Source organism: Pelophylax lessonae (genome assembly GCF_965119305.1).
Source record: "Pelophylax lessonae genome assembly, chromosome: 13".
Classification (NCBI taxonomy): Eukaryota; Metazoa; Chordata; class Amphibia; order Anura; family Ranidae; genus Pelophylax; species Pelophylax lessonae.
In genome coordinates, this window is record NC_138780.1 from 149,216,509 (window position 1) to 149,237,985 (window position 21,477).

Below are 21,477 nucleotides of genomic sequence, written 5' to 3' on the forward strand. Positions count from 1 at the left end.
GCTGGTATTCTTAAAGATGAGCTAGTTGAACCTTTTCAGGTTGAAGATGGACTAAAATTTAACTCCCAAATTTAACTCAGTTTTAGAAGGCAGTTTCTTCAAGCAGTGGTTCAGGAAAAAAAGTCTGCATCTTTCAAGACCATGATATTTATGCAGGACAATTCTCTATCGCACGCATCAAAGCACTCCACTGCATGGCTAGCCATAAAGGCCTTAAAAATGAAAGAATGATGATATAATCCCCTTCCTCATCTGACCTAAACCCTATTGAGAACTTGTGGGCCCTTCTTAAAACGGGAGATCATCAGTGGAGAAAAACCGTACACCTCTCTGAACAATGTCTCGGAGGCTGTGATTGCTGCTGCACAAAAAGTTGATGAAGGTTTGCGACTTATGGAAAAGAAGGGTGGCTATATTGGTCACTGATTTTTTTTTTATGTCAGAAATGTTTATTTGTAAATTTTGAGTTGTTTATTATTCTCACTTTACCAGATGAAAAACAAACAAGTGAGATAGGAAAATTTTTATTTTTCATTTAGCTGCATAATAATTCTGCAAACTAATAGTTGCCCAATAATTATGCACACATTGATATTCTCCTAAGAAAGCCAAAATCTCACTTTAAAGCAGCGTCTCCAGCTGGGGAAAAAAAATAAAAAGTTAAGCAGCTACAAATACTGTAGCTGCTGATTTTTAATATATTCGGATCGGCTGCCATCATTCGTTGAAAGTAAGGGAAACCGGCAGTGAAGCCGAAAAGTTCCCTACTGCGTATGCGCGAAGTACACCGCTTTCTAGTTGGCCCGGCGGCGGGGGGGATAGGCAGGGGGGGCCAACATCCGAGGGACGACACCGTTCCTGGGAAGTTGTGAAGGGTACCTGTCAAAAACACTGGGGGGAGGGAGGAAGCACATCAGCGCAAGTTCCAATTTTAGACCCCTTTCACACTGAGGTGCTTTTCAGGCATTTTTGCTCAATTTCCAATAAGATCAAATAATGCTTTCACACTAGGGAAGTGTGCTGGCAGGACGGTGAAAAAGCTCCTGCAAACAGCATCTTTGGAGCGCTAAAAAAGCACCCCTTTTCAATGAAATTAGTTGGAAGCACCTCAAAATGGTTCTTTTGAGTCATGTGGCCTTCAAAAAAAAGTGCACCACCAACACCTCAAAAGTGCCGCAAAAGCTCCCGGCATTTTATGGGCAGTTTTCAAGTGTCTCAGTGTGAGAGCAGCCCGAATTTCTTAAATACTCAGGTTTGAGGTTTATTAACATTTTTGATTGACCAAGAGGAATGTAGCTGTTCAATGTTAAAAGTAATCTGTAAAAATACATTTGCCTAATAATTGTGCACAAATGTAATTATAAATGAAAATGTATTACAGTTTCAGCCTCATCAAACCATCCCAATCAAAATTAAAGATAAGCTCAGTAAGAAATATAAATGCACCTTTGGATAGTTTACACATATACACTGAGATCCGTTTTCAATGAGATCACATGCTGAAGCTTTACTGGAGACATGAGATATGTACCCCTGGGGTACACAGGCTACTGAAGGCCAGCAGTGTTACAGAGCGCAGCAGGAAGAATGAGGATCTAAAAGTGGGCAGAATTATGACGAGTTATCAGAGTGACGCTTGCAGCCTCATCAGTCCATCCCAATGTGTGACTTCTATCACATCATATAAACCTATAAAACAGGCACACAATATAGGAATATAAGGGATAAAACAGACACACAATATAGGAATATAAGGGATAAAACAGACACACAATATAGGAATATAAGGGATAAAACAGACACACAATATAGGAATATAAGGGATAAAACAGACACACAATATAGGAATATAAGGGATAAAACAGGCACACAATATAGGAATAGAAGGGATAAAACAGACACACAGTATAGGAATAGAAGGGATAAAACAGGCACACAGTATAGGAATATAAGGGATAAAACAGGCACACAGTATAGGAATATAAGGGATAAAACAGGCACACAGTATAGGAATAGAAGGGATAAAACAGGCACACAGTATAGGAATAGAAGGGATAAAACAGGCACACAGTATAGGAATATAAGAGATAAAACAGGCATACAATATAGGAATATAAGAGAGAAGAGTACATAGAAATAGAAGCACATCTCTAGACAGTTGATCTTCCTACACTCCGATCTGTTTACAATGAGATCACGTGCTGAAACTGGAGACTTCAGAGACAGAGGTACCCCTGGGGTACAGAGGTACCACTGATGGCAAGCTATGTTACCAGGAATGATGCAGGAGGAGAGAAACACTAGGAAGACCGAATGATGACCGGGGTAAACACACGTAAACTTTTTTTTTTTTTTAAAGTCCCGTGGTGTCATGAAACACACCTGAAAACGTAACACCCGGTGCACACAAAAAAAGTGCACAGTGTGAACACATGGTTCTCCTTGCTCTGATCCCCCGGGGGGCACAGCTCCTGACATGGACTGGGGGTACTCACTGGTCCACCAGGCCTAAACCAGGTGAACCCCTTTCTTTAGGAAGCCAGCTAAAAACAGACCAGCCCCAAGTACTAGGTGGGGTGAGGCATGTACACACAGATCTGTATACAATGAGATCAGGTGCTAAAACCTTACTGGAGACATGAGAGATGTACCCCTGGGGTACACAGGCCACTGATAGCCAGCAGCATTACAACAGGAGGAGTGAGACTCTAGGAAGACCGAATAATGACTGCGGTGACACATGTACACTCAGATCTGTTTACAGTAACTTGCCAAAACTTTGTCGGAGACATGAGAGATTTACCCCTGGGGTACACAGGTCACTGATGGCCAGCTATGTTACAGAGAGTGCAACGGCAGGAGTGAGACTCTAGGAAGAACGAACGATGACTGGACTGACACATGTACACTCTGATCTGTTTACAATAATGTGCTAAAAACTTTACCTGAAACATAAAAAAGATGGACCCCTGGGGTACACAGGCCACTGGTGGCCAGCAGTGTTACAGAGTGCAGCAGGTGGAGTGAGACTCTAGGAAGACTGTTGACTGGAGTGACACATATACAATCAGATCTGTTAAGATCATTTGCTAAAACTTTACTGGAGACATGAAAGCTGTACCCCTTGGGGTACACAAACCACTGAGGGCCAGCTAGGGTACAAAGTGCAGCAGAAGAAGGGAGACTTTAGGAGAATAAATGAAGACTAGGGGGTGACAAACATACCCTCAGATCTGTTCACAATTACATGTGCTAAAACTTTACCGGAGACATGAGGGATGTACCCCTGGGGTACACAGGCCACTGGTGGCCAGCAGTGTTATATAGAGTGCAGCAGCAGGAGTGAGACTCTAGAAGAGTAAATAATGACTAGGGGTGACACATGTACCCTCAGATCTGTTCACAATAACATGTGCTAAAACTTTACATGAGGGATGTACCCCTGGGGTACACAGGCCACTGATGGCCAGCAGTATTAGAGAGTGCAGCAGGAGGAGTGAGACTGGGGGGTTATGATGTAGATTGGTGTGATGGAGTTGTAGGGTGGTGACCCCTCCATAGATGAATGTAGGATAGAATACACAGAGAGAGAAGAGAGAGTGGAGTGTTCCATGTACACACAGGGAGGGGGGGAGAGAGGAAGGGGAAGGGCAGTGTCTGTGCCCACCCCACACACACAGGGTGATGATGATGGAGGAAGAGGAGGGGGACCTGGATTACCTTGGAGCTCTGGATAGGGATTAGAGATGGTGGTGCCGGGGCTCTCCCTTGCCTCTGGCAGGCTCAGCTCACAGTGTAGGCCTCAGTCGGCACAGCGCGTCTCCCCCAGCAACAGCAGCTTGTTTCCTGCGAAGCCCGGGCTAATCCTCCTCGGCAATCCCTGACAATAGGAGTGACATTCCCTCAGCGGCCTGGCTCTTGGTCTGTCCCCAGTACACAGTTCGGCCTCGGAGGGGAGGGGGGCGGCGGTAGGTGTGTGTGTGTCGCTTAGCGGTATGTGCCCCCTTCTTGTCAGCTTCCTCTCTATTGTCAATATCAGTGCTGGGCTGAGTCCATGGCACACACATACAGAACACAAACTCAACCTAACCTGACTGACCGCCGGACCCGCCCACCTCTGCGCTGACGAACGGGCAGGTTCAAAAGGGAGAAGCGCGCTGATTGGCTGCGGCGCGCAGCGCTGGAGAGGCGAGGGCCCCGAACCTAGCAGGGTAGTGTGAGCGCGCAGAACGCTGGGAAGGGGGCGCTGGGATTGGTCGCTGAGGGAAGTACCCGTATGGACTAGGGGAGGGCGGGAAAGGGCTCCCCCCAGCTGCTGTGCAGGAACGGGGTGCTTTCACTGGCGGGGCGGGGAGGCTTATAATGTGCGGGGAGGTTACTGAGGAGGAAGCTGTAATGTGTCTGAGGTGAACCGAGCATGTGGGAGCGGTGTGTGATCAGGGCAGCTGTTGCTCATAGCAACCAATCAGGTTTTAGTTTTCGAATAGCAGACGGAAGCTGATTGGTTGCTGGGTGGTACAGCTCCATTATTGCCCTAGTTTTCAAACCTTCTGGGCTGGGGGACTACAGGTTGCAGCATGCCCAGGTGACCATTTGTTTACAGTGGGGAGGGCCACATGAGGCCTCTTGCACACGGAAGCCTCAAAACACCAACATTTTAGGCTTTTTTTTGTTTTACTGATCTAAATGCAGCCCATTGTTTTTAATAGGCCTGTACACACACTGCACTGTGTATAGGTTAGGCTATTTGAATTGCAGCAAACCGCGCAATGTGTTTGCGATGCCGTAATTGTTGCACGAGAAATCACGCTGCATTTCCACAAACCAAATTGTATAACACGTGTCTCCCAACAGAAGTATGGACATTATTGTGGCCGTCACGCGATTGCAGCACGAGAATCGCACCATGTTTGGGGTGCTATTACGACCGTGCTTGACAAATTTGCTTAGAATCTAGACGCCAGCTAAAAAAGTTAGTAGCCAGTTTTTTAAAATCAACTGCCCAGCGCCCAGAACTGCATATCCAGGGCGTGGGGCAGTAATTGCTCACGACTGGTGTCAAGTGAAGAAAGGACAAAAACGTATTACCACTTGCTGACCAGCCGCCTCAGTTATACGGTGGGAGGTTCCCGCAAAGTGCCGTACCTGTACGGCGGGAACGGTCCTGTGGCTGCGCGCCTACTCGCCAACGGGGAACCCGATTCACGGGGCCGGTATTCTGTGAGAATAACATACCCCGTGAGAAATGCCTACCCTCGTCCCTTCCTGTCAGAAACATCTGAGCAGCCTAGCAGTGCGCATGCTCAAAGCCGCGGATACGTCATTGAACAGCAGAGGAACTGACAAGTGCGCATGCTCGGATCACGGTAGTGTGTGTAACGTTACATTTGCGGTGGGTAAATTAAAACAGCTCCTCTACAACATGAGTCATCTCCGCTCCTATTCCTTTCACTTCCCTGATCTTGGCTAATAAATATAAAAGCGGCGGCGGGTGTATGAAATCTAAATGACGGAGATGTTGGCTCCGTGATCCGCTTTTATATTTATTAGCCGCGATCAGGGAAGTGACAGGGGAAGGAGCGGAGATGACTCATGTTGCAGAGGAGCTGTTTTAATGTAAGCGCCGCAAGTGTAACGTTACACACACTACCGTGATAAATCCATACCCTCCGAGCATGCGCACTTGTCAGGCCCTCAGCTGTTCAACGACTTGCTGACGTAGGTGCACCGGAAGTGACGAGGGTAGGCATTTCTCATGGGTAGGTTTTTCTCACGGAACACCGGCAGCCGCAATCGTTCCCCATGAAGAGAGAACAGCGTTCTGCTGTTGTAAATACCGTTCTCTCAGCTACTTTGCTACAATGTAAAGTAGTGAGTGTACAGCTTGTATAACAGTGTAAATTTGCTGTCCCCTCAAAATAACTCAACACACAGCTTTTAATGTCTAAACCTCTGTCAACAAAAGTGAGTACACCCCTAAGTGAAAATGTCCATATGGGGACCAATTAGCCATTTTTCCTCCCCAGTGTAATTTGACTCGTTAGTGTTACAAGATCTCAGGTGTGAATGAGGAGCAGGTGTGTTACATTTGGTGTTATCGCTCTCACTCTCTCATACTGGTCACTGGAAGTTCAACATGGCACCTCATGTCAAAGAATTCACTGAGGATCTGAAAAAAAAAAGAATTGTTGCTCTACATAAAGATGGCCTAGGGCTAGGCCATAAGATTGCCAAGACCTTGAAACTGAGCTGCAGCAAGGTGGCCAAGACCATACAGCGGTTTAGCAGGACAGGTTCCACTCAGAACAGGGCTCGCCATGGTCAACCAAAGAAGTCGAGTGTATGAGTTCAGCATCATATCCAGAGGTTGTCTTTGGGAAATAGATGTATGAGTGCTGCCAGCATTGCTGCAGAGGTTGAAGGGGTGGGGGGTCAGCCTTTCAGTGCTCAGACCATACGCTGCACACTGCATCAAAATGTTCTGCATGGCTGTCATCCCAGAATGAAGCCTCTTTTAAAGATGATGCACAAGAAAGCCCACAGTTTGCTGAAGACAAGCAGATTAAGGACATGGATTACTGGAACCATGTCCTGTGGTCTGATGAGACCAAGATAAACTTATTTGGTTCGGATGGTGTCAAGCGTGTGTGGCGGCAACCAGATGAGGAGCACAAAGACAAGTGTGTCTTGCCTACAGTCAAGCATTGTGGTGGGAGTGTCATGGTCTGGGGCTGCATGAGTGCTGCCGGCACTGGGGAGCTACAGTTCATTGAGGGAACCATGAATGCCAACTTGTACTGAAGCAGAGCATGATCCCCTCCCTTTATAGACTGGGCCACAGGGCTGTATTTCAACATGATAACAATCCCAAACACCCCTCCAAGACAACTGCTGCCTTGCTAAAGAAGCTGAGGGTAAAGGTGATGGACTGGCCAAGCGTGTCTCCAGACCTAAACCCTATTGAGCATCTATGGGGCATTCTCAAACGGAAGGTGGAGGAGCACAAGGTCTCTAACATCCACCAACTTCGTGATGTCATCATGGAGAAGTGGAAGAGGATTACAGTGGCAAACTGTGAAGCTCTGGTGAACTCAAAGCCCATGGAAAATGGTGGCCACACAAAATATTGACACTTGTGGCCCATATTGGAATTTTCACTTAGGGGTGTACTCACTTTTGTTGCCAGTGGTTTAGAAATGAATGGCTGTGTGTTGAGTTATTTTGAGGTGACAGCAAATTTACACTGTTATACAAACTGTACACTTACTACTTTACATTGTAGCAAAGTGTTATTTCTTCAGTGTTGTCACATGAAAAGATATAATAAAATATTTACAAAAATGTGAGGGGTGTACTCACTTTTGTGAGATACTGTGTGTGTGTGTGTATATGTATATTTTTTATATATATATAGATATACAGTGGGGATCGAACGTTTGGGCACCCCAGGTAAAAGTTTGTATTAATTTGCATAAAGAAGCCAAGGAAAGATGGAAAAATCTCCAAAAGGCATCAAATTACAGTTTAGACATTCTTATAATATGTCAACAAAAGTTAGATTTTATTTCCATCATTGACACTTTCAAAATTACAGAAAACAAAAGAAATGGTGTCTGCAAAAGTTTGGGCACCCTGCAGAATTTATAGCATGCACTGCCCCCTTTGCAAGGCTGAGACCTGCCAGTGTCATGGATTGTTCTCAATCATCGTCTGGGAAGACCAGGTGATATCAATCTCAAAGGTTTTAAATGCCCAGACTCATCTGACCTTGCCCCAAGAATCAGCACCATGGGATCTTCTAAGCAGTTGTCTAGAAAACTGAAACTGAAAATAGTTGACGCTCACAAAGCTGGAGAAGGCTATAAGAAGATAGCAAAGCGTTTTCAGATGTCAATATTCTCTGTTTGGAATGTAATTAAGAAATGGCAGTCATCAGGAACAGTGGAAGTTAAAGCAAGATCTGGAAGACCAAGAAAAATATCAGACAGAACAGCTCGCAGGATTGTGAGAAAAACAATTCAAAACCCACGTTTGACTGCACGATCCCTCCAGAAAGATCTGGCAGACACTGGAGTTGTGGTACACTATTCCACTATAAAGAGATACTTGTACAAATATGGTCTTCATGGAAGAGGCATCAAAAGAAAACCTCTTCTACGTCCTCACCACAAAAATCAGCGTTTGAACTTTGCAAATGAACAAATAGACAAGCCTGATGCATTTTGGAAACAAGTTCTGTGGACCGATGAGGTTAAAATTGAACTTTTTGGCCGGAATGAGCAAAGGTACGTTTGGAGAAGAAGGGGCACAGAATTGAATGAAAACCTCTGTTCAGCTGTTAAGCATGGGGGTGGATCAATCATGCTTTGGGGTTGTATTGCAGCCAGTGGCACAGGGAACATCTCACGAGTAGAAGGAAAAATGGATTCAATAAAATTTCAGCAAATTTTGGATGGTAACTTGATGCCATCTGTGAAAAAGCTGCAGTTAAAGAGAGGATGGCTTCTACAAATGGATAATGATCCTAAACACACCTCAAAATCCACGGGGGATTACATCAAGAGGCGTAAACGGAAGGTTTTGCCATGGCCTTCACAATCTCCTGATCTCAACATAATTGAAAATCTATGGATAGACCTTAAAAGAGCAGTGTGTGACAGACAGCCCAGAGATCTCAAAGAACTGAAAGACTTTTGTAAGGAAGAATGGGCAAAGATACCTCAAACAAAAATTGAAAGACTCTTGGCTGGCTACAAAAAAGCGTTTACAAGCTGTGATACTTGCCAAAGGGGGCAGTACAAGATATTAACTCTGCAGGGTGCCCAAACTTTTACAGACGCCATTTTTATGTTTTCTGTTATTTTGAAAGTGTAAATGATGGAAATAAAATCTAACTTTTGTTGACATATTATAAGAATGTCTAATCTGTAATTTGATGCCTTTTGGAGATTTTTCCATCTTTCCTTGCACATGCACATTAATACAAATTTTTACCTGGGGTGCCCAAACTTTCGATCCCCACTGTATATATAATTCTTTTTCTTTTCTTTTTTTTGGGTAAGGTGAGGCTACGCCAAGTTAATAGATAGCCAGCATGTCGAGCCTTAAAACTGTGTGTGTGGCGACAGGTAACGAGCTTTTGTACCTAAAGTTTTCCGTAGACTGCACTTTAAAATCCCCTACAGGTCATCAGTTTAGAGTCAACCATGAAGGATGGGTCTAGAACTATTGCTCTCATTTTTTGTACATGGGGTTATGTACTGTGTAGCGCAGTGAACTATTTCATATTTAGGTGCCCCAAACATGTGCCTTTACACAGGTGTGTACATAGAGGTAGGGCAGGGTTCCAGTTCAGTGTACCTTTTAATTTTTTACACCTATGGGGGGGGGGGGGGTTTCACTTTATTGCTATCACATAGGGAACACAATAACCCATTTTGTATTGTGATAGGTTCTCTTTAATGAAACCTCAGGGGTCTATTATACCTCTGATCTCTCCCCTGCACCACACTGAAGCAAATGAAGTGCAGGTCATGCTCCATTAGCATGTTTCCTGGCCACAGTGGCTGGGTTAGTGACAACAGAAATCCTGGTCACTTTTGGATTTTAGAATTAAAAACCCTTTAAAACATAGGTGCCCAACCTGTGGCCCTCCAGCTGCTGTGGAACTACAAGTCCCATGAGGCATTGCAAGCCACTGACAATTACAAACATGGCTCCCAAAGGCAGAGGCATGATGGGACTTGTAATTCTGCAACAGCTAGAGGGCCACAGGTTGAACACTCATGCTTTAAAAGAATATTGGGAACACTTCTCTTTCCTGTGCTTTTAAAAAACTGTGAGCACCGCTGCTATCCCAACACTTCAGGTGTTCTCCTATGTTTGCTGTGTCCTGTAGTGACGTAGCAGCTGACTGTTGATTAACCGCTTGCCGACCGCCTGCCACAGATATACTGCAGCAGGCTGGCTCGGCTGCGCTAATCGACATATGGGTACGTCGGTTCGCAGCAGCGGTCCTGGGGGGCAAGCGTGCTGCCGGCGGCGCTCGCCCTCCCCCACTAGGCATCGGGGATGCCGATGAACGGGACTGGCGGCACCGATTGCCGCCGGGCAACCGAGATCACTCCCTGCTGAGAGAAGGACGGTCAGCTGTTGTAAATACACCAGACCATTGTTCTCTGAAATGACCACAGAGCGCCTGTGATCCTCCTATATAGGATCACTGGTCTCTATGTTCATTTCACAAGGCCATCCCCCTCACAGTTAGAAAGCACTCCCCTAGGCTCACACTTTACCCTTTGATCACTACTGTGTTAACCCCCTTGCCTGCCAGTGTCATTATTACAGTAACAGTGCATATTTTTAGCGCTAATTACTGTAGTAATGTCACTGGTCCCCCCAAAAATGGCAGTTACGGGTCCGATCTGTCTGCCGCAATGTTGCAGTCCCGCTAAAAATTGCAGATCGCTGCCATTACTAGTAAAAAAAAATAAATAAAATGACATAAATCTTTCCTGGAGTATAGACACGCTAACTTTTCCGCAAACCAATCAAAATATGCCTATTGAATTTAAAAAAAAAAATAGATTATATAGAATAATAATAATATAGCAGAATGTGAAAAATTGTTTTTTGTTTTTTTTTCAGAATTATCGCTATTTTGTTGTTTATAGCGCAAAAAATAAAGATTGCACAGGTGATCAAATGCCACCAAAAGAAAACACTATTTGTGGGAAAAAAGGACGTCAATTTTATTTAGGTACAGCGTTGCACGACCGTGCAATTGTCTATTAAGATAACGCAGTGCCGAATCACAAAAAATGGCCTGGTCATTAAGGGGGCAAATCCTTCCGGTCCAGAATTGGTTAATATTGTAACGCTTCGGGAATGTATTCATGTAGACTTGTAAAGTTACTGAAAGGTCCACTCAGGTGTATTTCCACCTTTGTAGTCTATCCTCAGCTCCCCTCCTTAACATTTCATTGAAGGGGAGAGCTAAATGGTATTTTTTAAGGATGTAAAAAATCTAAGCAAAAATTTTTAAATATTATTATTTTTAAGTCATGGTATGCGAATGGGAACATGTAACAAATATAAAGTAGGTGTTCTCAAAATTAATTCACCTACAAATATGGAAATGCACATTAAAAGCACGAAGACTGGCAATATTCCCAAAGGGCATCCTGCATTTGGGGCCTGCACATAATCAATATTTTAAAAGGTTATATCAAAACCCAAAATGGCCAAATGTCCTGGATCCTACAAGACAGTCCTGGGATTTTGGACACTGTCCCACTGGCAGATACAGTGCCTTGCGAAAGTATTCGGCCCCCTTGAACTTTGCGACCTTTTGCCACATTTCAGGCTTCAAACATAAAGATATAAAACTGTAATTTTTTGTGAAGAATCAACAACAAGTGGGACACAATCATGAAGTGGAATGAAATTTATTGGATATTTTAAACTTTGTTAACAAATAAACTAAAAAATTGGGCGTGCAAAATTATTCAGCCCCTTTACTTTCAGTGCAGCAAACTCTCTCCAGAAGTTCAGTGAGGATCTCTGAATGATCCAATGTTGACCTAAATGACTAATGATGATAAATAGAATCCACATGTGTGTAATCAAGTCTCCGTATAAATGCACCTGCACTGTGATAGTCTCAGAGGTCCGTTTAAAGCACAGAGAGCATCATGAAGAACAAGGAACACACCAGGCAGGTCCGAGATACTGTTGTGGAGAAGTTTAAAGCCGGATTTGGATACAAAAAGATTTCCCAAGCTTTAAACATCCCAAGGAGCACTGTGCAATCGATAACATTGAAATGGAAGGAGTATCAGACCACTGCAAATCTACGAAGACCTGACTGTCCCTCTAAACTTTCAGCTCATACAAGGAGAAGACTGATCAGAGATGCAGCCAAGAGGCCCATGATCACTCTGGATGAACTGCAGAGATCTACAGCTGAGGTGGGAGACTCTGTCCATAGGACAACAATCAGTTGTATACTGCACAAATCTGGCCTTTATGGAAGAGTGGCAAGAAGAAAGCCATTTCTTAAAGATATCCATAAAAAGTGTCGTTTAAAGTTTGACACAAGCCACCTGGGAGACACACCAAACATGTGGAAGAAGGTGCTCTGGTCAGATGAAACCAAAATCCAACTTTTTGGCAACAATGCAAAACGTTATGTTTGGCGTAAAAGCAACACAGCTCATCACCCTGAACACACCATCCCCACTGTCAAACATGGTGGTGGCAGCATCATGGTTTGGGCCTGCTTTTCTTCAGCAGGGACAGGGAAGATGGTTAAAATTGATGGGAAGATTGAAGGAGCCAAATACAGGACCATTCTGGAAGAAAACCTGATGGAGTCTGCAAAAGACCTGAGACTGGGACGGAGACTTGTCTTCCAACAAGACAATGATCCAAAACATAAAGCAAAATCTACAATGGAATGGTTCACAAATAAACATATCCAGGTGTTAGAATGGCCAAGTCAAAGTCCAGACCTGAATCCAATCGAGAATCTGTGGAAAGAACTGAAAACTGCTGTTCACAAACGCTCTCCATCCAACCTCACTGAGCTTGAGCTGTTTTGCAAGGAAGAATGGGCAAAAATTTCAGTCTCTCGATGTGCAAAACTGATAGAGACATACCCCAAGCGACATACAGCTGTAATCGCAGCAAAAGGTGGCGCTAAGTATTAACTTAAGGGGGCTGAATAATTTTGCACGCCCAATTTTTCAGTTTTTTATGTTACAAAAGTTTGAAATATCCAATAAATTTCATTCCACTTCATGATTGTGTCCCACTTGTTGTTGATTCTTCACAAAAAATTACAGTTTTATATCTTTATGTTTGAAGCCTGAAATGTGGCAAAAGGTCGCAAAGTTCAAGGGGGCCGAATGCTTTCGCCATGTTATATACTGACCGAGAGTTGCCAAGTATCCCAGATCCTGCATGACAATGTTCAAACTGCACTGCAAGAATGCCAGTACTGCCAGAAAGATTGATTTCTGACCCAAAGTACTAATAGTGGCACCCTTTCGTTCCTAACACATTACCCAGTCCATACCAGTATAGATATCCAGCATGATATTTTTCCACATTGAGATCTGATGTGTTTTTGAAGGGTTCCCTTTATTTTTTTGAGTAGTGTGTGGATAGATAGATAGATAGGGCCCATCCCCCACACACATATAAAGCACCCCCTAGGAACACATTTAACCCTTTGATCGCCCCTGGTGTTAACCCCTTCCCTGCAAGTGCCATTTGTACAGTAACAGTGCATATTTTTAGCATTGATTACTGTAGTAATATCACTGGTCCCCCCAAAAGAGTCAAACATTTTTACCAAAAATATGTGGCAGAATACAAATTGGCCTAAAATTAAGAAAAAAATAGATTTTTAATTTTTTTTATTGGGAATGTTATATAGCAGAAAGTAAAAAATATAGTTTTTTTTTTTTTTCAAAATGTTCGCTGTTTTTTGTTTATAGCGCAATAAAGAAAAATCCCACAGGTGATCAAATAGCACCAAAAGATACGCAACGTGATAGATTGGACGGGTTGACAGCAAGATATTATGGCGGGTAAATCTTGAAACCTTGAGAAATGTACATAAAACCCCAGAAAGTCTCCAGCTAAGTTCATGCATGCATCTTAAACATAATGGGAGCAGAATTGTGGTTGAACCTCATAACCCACATTTTAAAATAGAGATTGCCCACTCTGACACAAAAACATGTACAAAATCAGCATCTCTATGATCATTTCTTACATTAGCAAAGGAATTTCAAAGTAGAACAACACTCCTGAGGATATTTGAAATTAAAAACTACCTTACACTTTTAAGAAAACTCTTCTCCCCTATAGTATAATGCCATGGAGGTTCATAAACAATATGCTAACATAAGCAACATACTGTGTATGGGAAACTTGGTAGGAACACCATTTCACATGACTGACTCCTAAGCTATAAACAGTAGAATGGCCATTCTGAGCACATGCACTGAAGTAAGATACCATTATTCTTTATGGCCTGATACACATGCAGCTATCCCACAGCTCCCAGCATTGTAAACACCATTTTGAGCCCTGGGGAAGCAGAACATGAAATATTTGCTTACATATTTTAAACTGACCTGTTGAGCAGGTCTACTTTTCATCTTGGCTGCTAACACATTCCATTGTAGTTTAGTGTAGTTTAAATTGGCCATGAATCTTAGTCTAAAAATCTTTTTTCAAATATATTTTATTTTAAAGATTGAACAAAAGGAAAGTACATTACAAGGTAAAGTCTGAAAATCTTAACATGCAATCCATGTTACATGGTTCCAACTCATTCCATACTCAGAGCCCATTACAGCCTTAATGGCACACATACTAACTTGTATGATCTGTGTGTGAAAGACTACAAGTCCCATCTGTCAATGCAACAGGGGGATTCATAGATCTCAATAGAGTACAAGCGCAGTGACGTCAGGACACTTGTAGTTCATTGATTACTTCCTCCTGCATCATAACCGTATGTCCATACTAACCGGGGGCTAGGGGAAGAGCCTGGAGGAGCCTGGGCATTGCACCCGTGTTGAATGTGATTCCAATGCTCTGCAGGCATGGGCGTCCGCAGAACTTTTTTCAGGGGGGGGCATAATTTTAAGCTCACCCATGCTCCGCCCCTTTTCAACTAATGTCATGAAGGGGAGGGGCTTAGCCATTATACCTTTTTTCAGTATTTATTTTTAAAGAGCAAACAGCGGCACCTATTCTTAAAGCATTTGTTAACCTAAAAAAAAAAAAAATGATCCTGTTCCCTTAAAGCATGCTATACAGCACAGTGCTTTGCTGTGTCATTTTGACCCTTCTATCACCGAACATACCTGGCTGATCTTGCCTGGCTATGTCCTCCCTCTGTAAACTGACCACCATATACCATGGCTGCTGAGCCCTGACACTGTGGTCAGTTTACGTGCCTCGGTCACCTGCAGCCCTCCTGTCTCCCTGTCTGCTCCCATGTCAGTGCCCACCCCCCTCCCCTCCAGCTGCTGTAGTTTCATTTAAAGTTTCTTATCCTGTCTACAGTCTGTTTAATAATCCTGTGTGCCCCTGTGTCTTTATAAAAATAAGCCATCCTTTACCAGTTTTCAGAGCGCCACTCACTGCTCACGTGACCTGTCACCTCTCTCCTCCTCCTCCCCTCCTGACTGACATTAGTGAGGAATCCTTCGGCCCGCACTCTGCAGGCAGCTATCAGACAGGGAGAGGAGAGAGCCAGCAGGTCACGTGAGTGGCGCTCGGCCCTCTGAAAACTGGTAAAGAACTGCTTATTTTTTTAAAACACATACACAGACACATAGGATTATTAAACAGGCTAGACAGTAAGGTATAAAGTGACTTAACGACCTCTTGAAAGGTGAAGTTGATTCCAGGGGGGGGGGCAAATGCCCCCCCTTGCCCCTACCTGCGGATGCCCATGTCTGCAGGCTTCAATGCCAAAATTGAATACATTCACATTTATTTTTTTATTTTCTCAGTGTGGGCGTATTTATTATTTATTTTTCCAAAAAGTAGATTATGCCTTTAAAAAAATAATAAATGAGGGGGCGTGGCCGAACAGGGCATGTGAGCGGTCACCCTGCAAGGAGCTCCAGCTTCTAATCTTCTCACCGATCCTCTCTCAGGTTTCTGATCAACTCCTACCTGGCATCAAACGACTCCTCACTCCCCGGGGAACCGAACGGTGCCTTCCTTCCCTCGATGTGCACCATAATGACCCGGAAAAGTAAGGAGGAAGGTGCGGCCCTGGAATCCCATCATGGTGCCGCTGCAGGCCTGCAGAGAGGGACACCGTGCGGTGTTGATAAAGTGAAAGAGCAAGGCGGTAAGGCTGGTAAAACAACTTGCAAGGATGCCCCCAAAGATATGCTTTATTATACATAGAAACTCACTTATGCCAAGGGGACTGGCACCCAGGAAGGCAGGGAGTAGTGCCATGCTGGACTTGAACACTGGGGCTAAAACAGAGCTTGCTCCTAATACTCCATCTGATGACGCATGCCCTGATGCTATAGAGCAGGAGTTCCCAAACTGTGGGTCAGGACCCACTGGTGGGTCGCGAGCTGCGTTTGAGTGGGTCGTGCTAAGCTGGAAATCACTGAGGGCGGGCCCGCTTAAATTGTGCTGTGCGAGCCTGCGCAAATTACAGAGAGCCAGTGCAGTCAAATCGCGATGGATTCAGGACCCTGCCCACGCAGTTTATGGAGGCTGGTCTGCATTTCCTGCGAGGAGGATACTTGCATCAGTGAGTACGTATGTGGGCTGTTATGTAGGCTATTTTCATGGGGTGCAGAGCCAGCTCCTTGGTCCTGCTGGCGGGAGCGGTGGTGGTTTGACAGGCGGCGGGATTCTCTCAGCTATAGCGGGTAGAGACTGCAGCCTCTGTGTCATAGGAGGACCAGGTGGCCCGGCGGTGTCAGGAGTTCATGGCAGCTTCTGTGACCCCAGTAGAGGATCTGAAGGAGAAGAGCCAGGACACCAAGACCAGCATAGAGCTCCTCATCATGGAGACTCTGGGTGAGGTGTTCTGTGCCCTGTAGAGGGCAAACAGGGGCTTCACCTACCTTCACTGTGGACCGCTGGGAGAGGAAGGAAGGTGAGTGCCATATAGCCTGCTGATCACTGTCCTGGGGTGGTTGATTTCTGTTTTCTGCCTGCCTTATACTGTCTATGAGAGTGCTGATTACTTACAGCTCCGCTTATATGCCACATATGCCACAGGTTTCTGATCCCTCACTTAGAACATCTGCCAAGTGTATTCAATAATAAATTGAAAAGTAGTAAATTGATATTTTTAATTTAACATCCCACTCCCTTTAAAATATGCATTATTTTTATTATTATTTGCATTTATATAGCGCCAACAAATTCTGTAGCGCTTTACAATATTCAATTACAAGCAAGTGGACCCCCAAAAATAACTGTATTCAAAAGTGGGTCTCGGCCCAAAAAAGTTTGGGAAGCCCTGCTATAGAAGCTATGCAGGAGGGGTCTCCCAACCTACTTTGAGCCAAATACTAGCTGCTGTCCATCAATGTACAGCCTCTGAACACTGTAAAGGAGAGATTGGGGGGGCTCGCGGAGGAAGTTTCCCTGCTGCGGCAGGACTTACAGAAAATGCGGGAACGCACAACTGCAGTGGAGGGGCGCATTAGCGAAGTGGAGGACAGGCTGCCCTCACTTTTTAGTGACTCCCGAGCCACTTCCACCCTGGCGCGGGCTATACAAGACAAAACAGATGATATTGAAAATCGCTTTAGAAGGAAACCCGAAGCCCTGTCTACTTGGCATGTTGGAGGAATACACTCAGAATGCTAATATTAGGGTAGCAGTGTCTAGGACATTGTTCCAGGCTCGGAAACTCATTTTACAACACTGGACTTCTCAGTCCCCTCCAACGTTGGAGATGTGGTTACACAACATGAGAGCCACTCTAAGAAGTGAACGTTTGATTTACCAGCATAGGGGAGTCCCACATAGATATGATAGGATCTGGGGAGGGTGGCTGGCGACCCCGGGTATGGCCCCTGCTGATTTGGTCCTGGACAGATTATTACAGTAATTTTCATGGAACTCTTGTTTAGACCTTTCTGGGATGGTGGACGGGAATGGGGAGACTGTGTTCTACATGCTTTCAAAATGTTTATTTAGTGTTTATCTGTATATTGTGATGCTGACATGTAGTTGCATTGGGATGGAACTCTTCAGGAAATGTATAAACTGTACAATGTATGTTATTTTTTCTTTCAATAAACTTTGTTTCTGATAAAAATAAATGCACATTTGCAGGTAAAAACAAATATGCATTTTTATTATATTGCAATATTTTTTACAATAATATATATATATATTTTTTCTAAGGAGCCTGAAGAGCATTTCACCTAAGATCAGCAGATGCAATCTCAATCTCCTGCAGACTCTCACCATAGCTGTCTGCTCGTACCTCGAATGGGCAGGCAGTTACCTGAGAGCAGGAAGATCAATGAACTACAAGAGTGCTCACTATTGCCCTCATAGTTAATTGAAAGCTGCAAGCCGTCCGCCCGAAAGGATGATGGTACTTGTAGGCATTCATAAACGGGAAACTATGAATGAATGACGTGGCTCTGTGGGCTGAGCCACGCTGTATTTAAATTGGGACAGCAGGTGTGGGGAATGGATCCTCCCCGCTGTCACAGGGAGGCAGGATCGGGAGGGGGCGGGGGGGAAGAGGCTGCAGATGCTGGAACGTGTTACATGTTTCACCCTAAAAACAGGTGGAACATGTAACATGTTCCATAGGTGAACTTATCCTTTATAAGCTCACAATGGCTGACATGTTTACTTTAGACACAGTGGTAGGGTTTCCTAGATAGAACTAGAAGTTTAATCTATGACTGTACTTGGAGCCTGCAGTTCTATAAATTACATCCTGTATCTTTATGCATAATTCTATTAGTCACAACTGAATTTTAGTTGCTTTTATAGCTTCTACACTATGAGTCAAATTGAGTATTTTAATTTACCTTCAATTACCAGAGCCGTTCAGAGTATATTTCCTGATATTACAGAAAGGAATCACCTCCGTTATTTAATGTTTAGCTGATTTATAAATCCAATTTGCTACAAAGTAAAATATCACTTTCTTACTCCATCACAGAACCAACTTCTTTTCACATCTGTTGGACAGCGCATTGAGGGAATCGTCTGCAAATGGAGAAACACTGAGTGTCTGTAATTGCAGAGTAACAGCAATACAGCCTGAAAGAATTCAACAAAGTTAATTTTTACCCTTGAGAAGAGAAAAAGAATAAGGTAGGTGTATATGGCATTATCAGCCAGGCATTTTGCCCAAAACCTTTTTAAAGCGGAACTTTACTCATAACAGTTTGATAATAATGAATGTTCTTTAACCACTTGAAACGGAGTTCCACCCATTTGAGTGTTTATTAAAAGTCAGCAGCTACAAAAAGTGTAAACACACACTCACCTATCCCACAGTCCAGCGATGTGGCTGGCAGCTGCCATGGTTTCCCTCCCTCTTCTCCTTGCGGCGCCGGCATCTCTAGTGTGGGCACCAGGCTGTGACAGCTTTCAGCTTCACAGCCGGGTGCGCACTGCGCATGCATGAGTTCTGCTGTGCGTCCTGAGTGGGCGGGCAATCTTCTGGGACCTGTGACGTGTTCCAGAAGGTTGCATGGAGGGAGGAGGAGAACTTCCGCTCGAGCCGCCTAGCAGAAGTGGGAGTCGGTACCTGTCAAAGCTAGGTACCCACCCTCCCCCCCAAAAAAATGACATGCCGAATGTGGCATGTCAGGGGGTCAGGAGGACCTAAAGCGGAAGAACCACTTTAAGGACCAGGCCTATTTCTGACACTTGTTGCTTACAAGTTAAAATCAGCATTTTTTGCTAGAAAATTACTCAGAACCCCCAAACATTATATTTTTTCTTTTTTAGCAGAGACCCTAGAGAATAAAATGGAGATCATTGCAATACGTTATGTAACACTGCGATCTTATAATTGCAATTTTTGGGAAAAAATACACTTTTTTAAATTAAAAATTCAAACACAGTAAAGTTAGCCCAATTTTTTTCTACTGTATAATGTGAAAGATAATGTTACGCCGAGTAAATAGATACCCAACATGTCATGCTTTGAAATTACGCACACTCGTTGAATGGCGACACACATTGGTACTTAAAAATCTCCATAGGTGACATTTTAAAATTTTCTACAGGTTACTAGTTTAGAGTTACATAGGAGGACTGGGGCTAGAATTATTTCTCTCACTCTAATGACCGCGGCGATACCTCACATGTGTGGTTTGAACACCGTTTACATATGTGTGCGCGACTTGTGTATGTATTCGCTTCTGCGCTCAAGCTCAAAGGGACAGGGTGCTTTTTTTTATATTTATTTATTTTACCTATTATTTTTCCACTGTACTTTAAAAAAAAAAAATAAATAAATTTTGATCACTTTTATTCCTTTTACAATAGAATAATAGAAACTAGAAAGGACAGGACCTCTGTAATGTGAGATCTGGTGTCAAAAAGACCTCATATCTACCTTTAAAAGCAAAAAAAAGAAAAATAAATAAAAAATTCCAGCAAGAAAAAAAATGGGCCGTTGGGAGGAAGCGACGTATGACGTCACTCCGCTCCTCCAAGGCCATAGATTAGAGTGGGGGCCATCTTGCCCTCACTCGACTTCCTGCTTGGGACATGGACGGACCAGATTGTTTTTCCCACTAACGACGGCTCTGGTTTTTAACGTCAAAGTATCGATGTAAAACTGCGGCCAGTGGTCCGGAAGTGATTAACAAAAGAACATACATTCCACATTGATTATTATGTTACTAAAATGAGTGTGTGCGCTATAAATTGCATTCAGTATTTCTCCTGTTTATTCCTGGTGGAGGCCACCATTTTAATGAAGCCCAGAGCAGTCGCTTCCTTACTGCAAACTCTCCCCATCTCTTTGGTTTTAAAAACGATGTCACTTTCTTCAATCAAAATATTTACATTTCCAGCCTTGACTGTATATCTTGGCTCAGATAGAAATAGAAAGCTGTCAGAAGGAAGCTGTCAGAAGGTTTGTTGTGCTCACTCTCATAGCCCTATCACTGCCAGGGAGATTTGAGAGAATATCAGGGAGATAAGATAACAAATTAGTCTTGGAAATTTAAAGGGAAACTCCAGTCAAAAATGAAAATTTTCCTAGTAATAGTATGTTAAATATCTTTATCTTTGATATTATTCATTTTCTGGCTAGCTGCTTGTGTAGCTTAGAAAGTCTTATCTAAACTAGGCAAACGGCTTCTTCCTGTTCTTCACAGGCAACGCTATCTCCCTTTATCTGAATTTGCTAATCTGTCTTTCACTTCCTGAAAAGGTTGTCGGTCTTTCTTAGACAGACATGCCTAGACCTCCTGTCTTCATAGCCTCGTTCAGGCTAGCAGCTTCTCCTGAGAGAGAAAGAGAGATAGAGAGGGGAGGGGTCATGTCACTGGCACAATATATGAAAGAAATAAGGTACAAATGAACATTTTTGAAAGTTTAGAAGGATACAGATCCACTTCTATTGCTCATTACATGTGAGTAATGATTTTTAGGCTCTGTTTCCACTAGTGCAACTTATCATGCGACTTTGTGTCGCATGACAAGTCACACTAGTGGAAACACAGCTTTAGTCTATGTTTCCACTATTGTAATTTAGAGCAGGGCCAGACTGGGAATAAAATTCAGCCCTGTAAATAATTTCATACCAGCCCCATAGCATTATTATACCGACCCAGCAGCATAACGTCATTTTCTTGTTCATAAAAGGGAAAATCATGTATTTTAAAGCACATTGAAGAGTGTATTATATATAGATAAGACAGATATGAAAGCATATAGGGCTTTATATATATATATATAAGCAAATTCCGGTTA

At 43.6% G+C, this 21,477-nt stretch overlaps 1 protein-coding gene across 2 annotated transcripts in view; it reads right to left on the reverse strand.

Moving 5' to 3' along the window:
• The window catches only part of PPP2R5E (protein phosphatase 2 regulatory subunit B'epsilon), a 250,772-nt gene extending 246,649 nt beyond the window's left edge, over positions 1–4,123 (reverse strand). The window contains exon 1 of one of the 2 annotated variants that reach the window (XM_082275546.1): positions 3,721–4,123. The gene's annotated coding sequence lies outside the window, so the exon portion shown is untranslated. The remainder of the gene's footprint in view (positions 1–3,720) is intronic. The other variant, XM_082275545.1, reaches the window with a different exon arrangement.
• Positions 4,124–21,477: the final 17,354 nt, after the last annotated feature.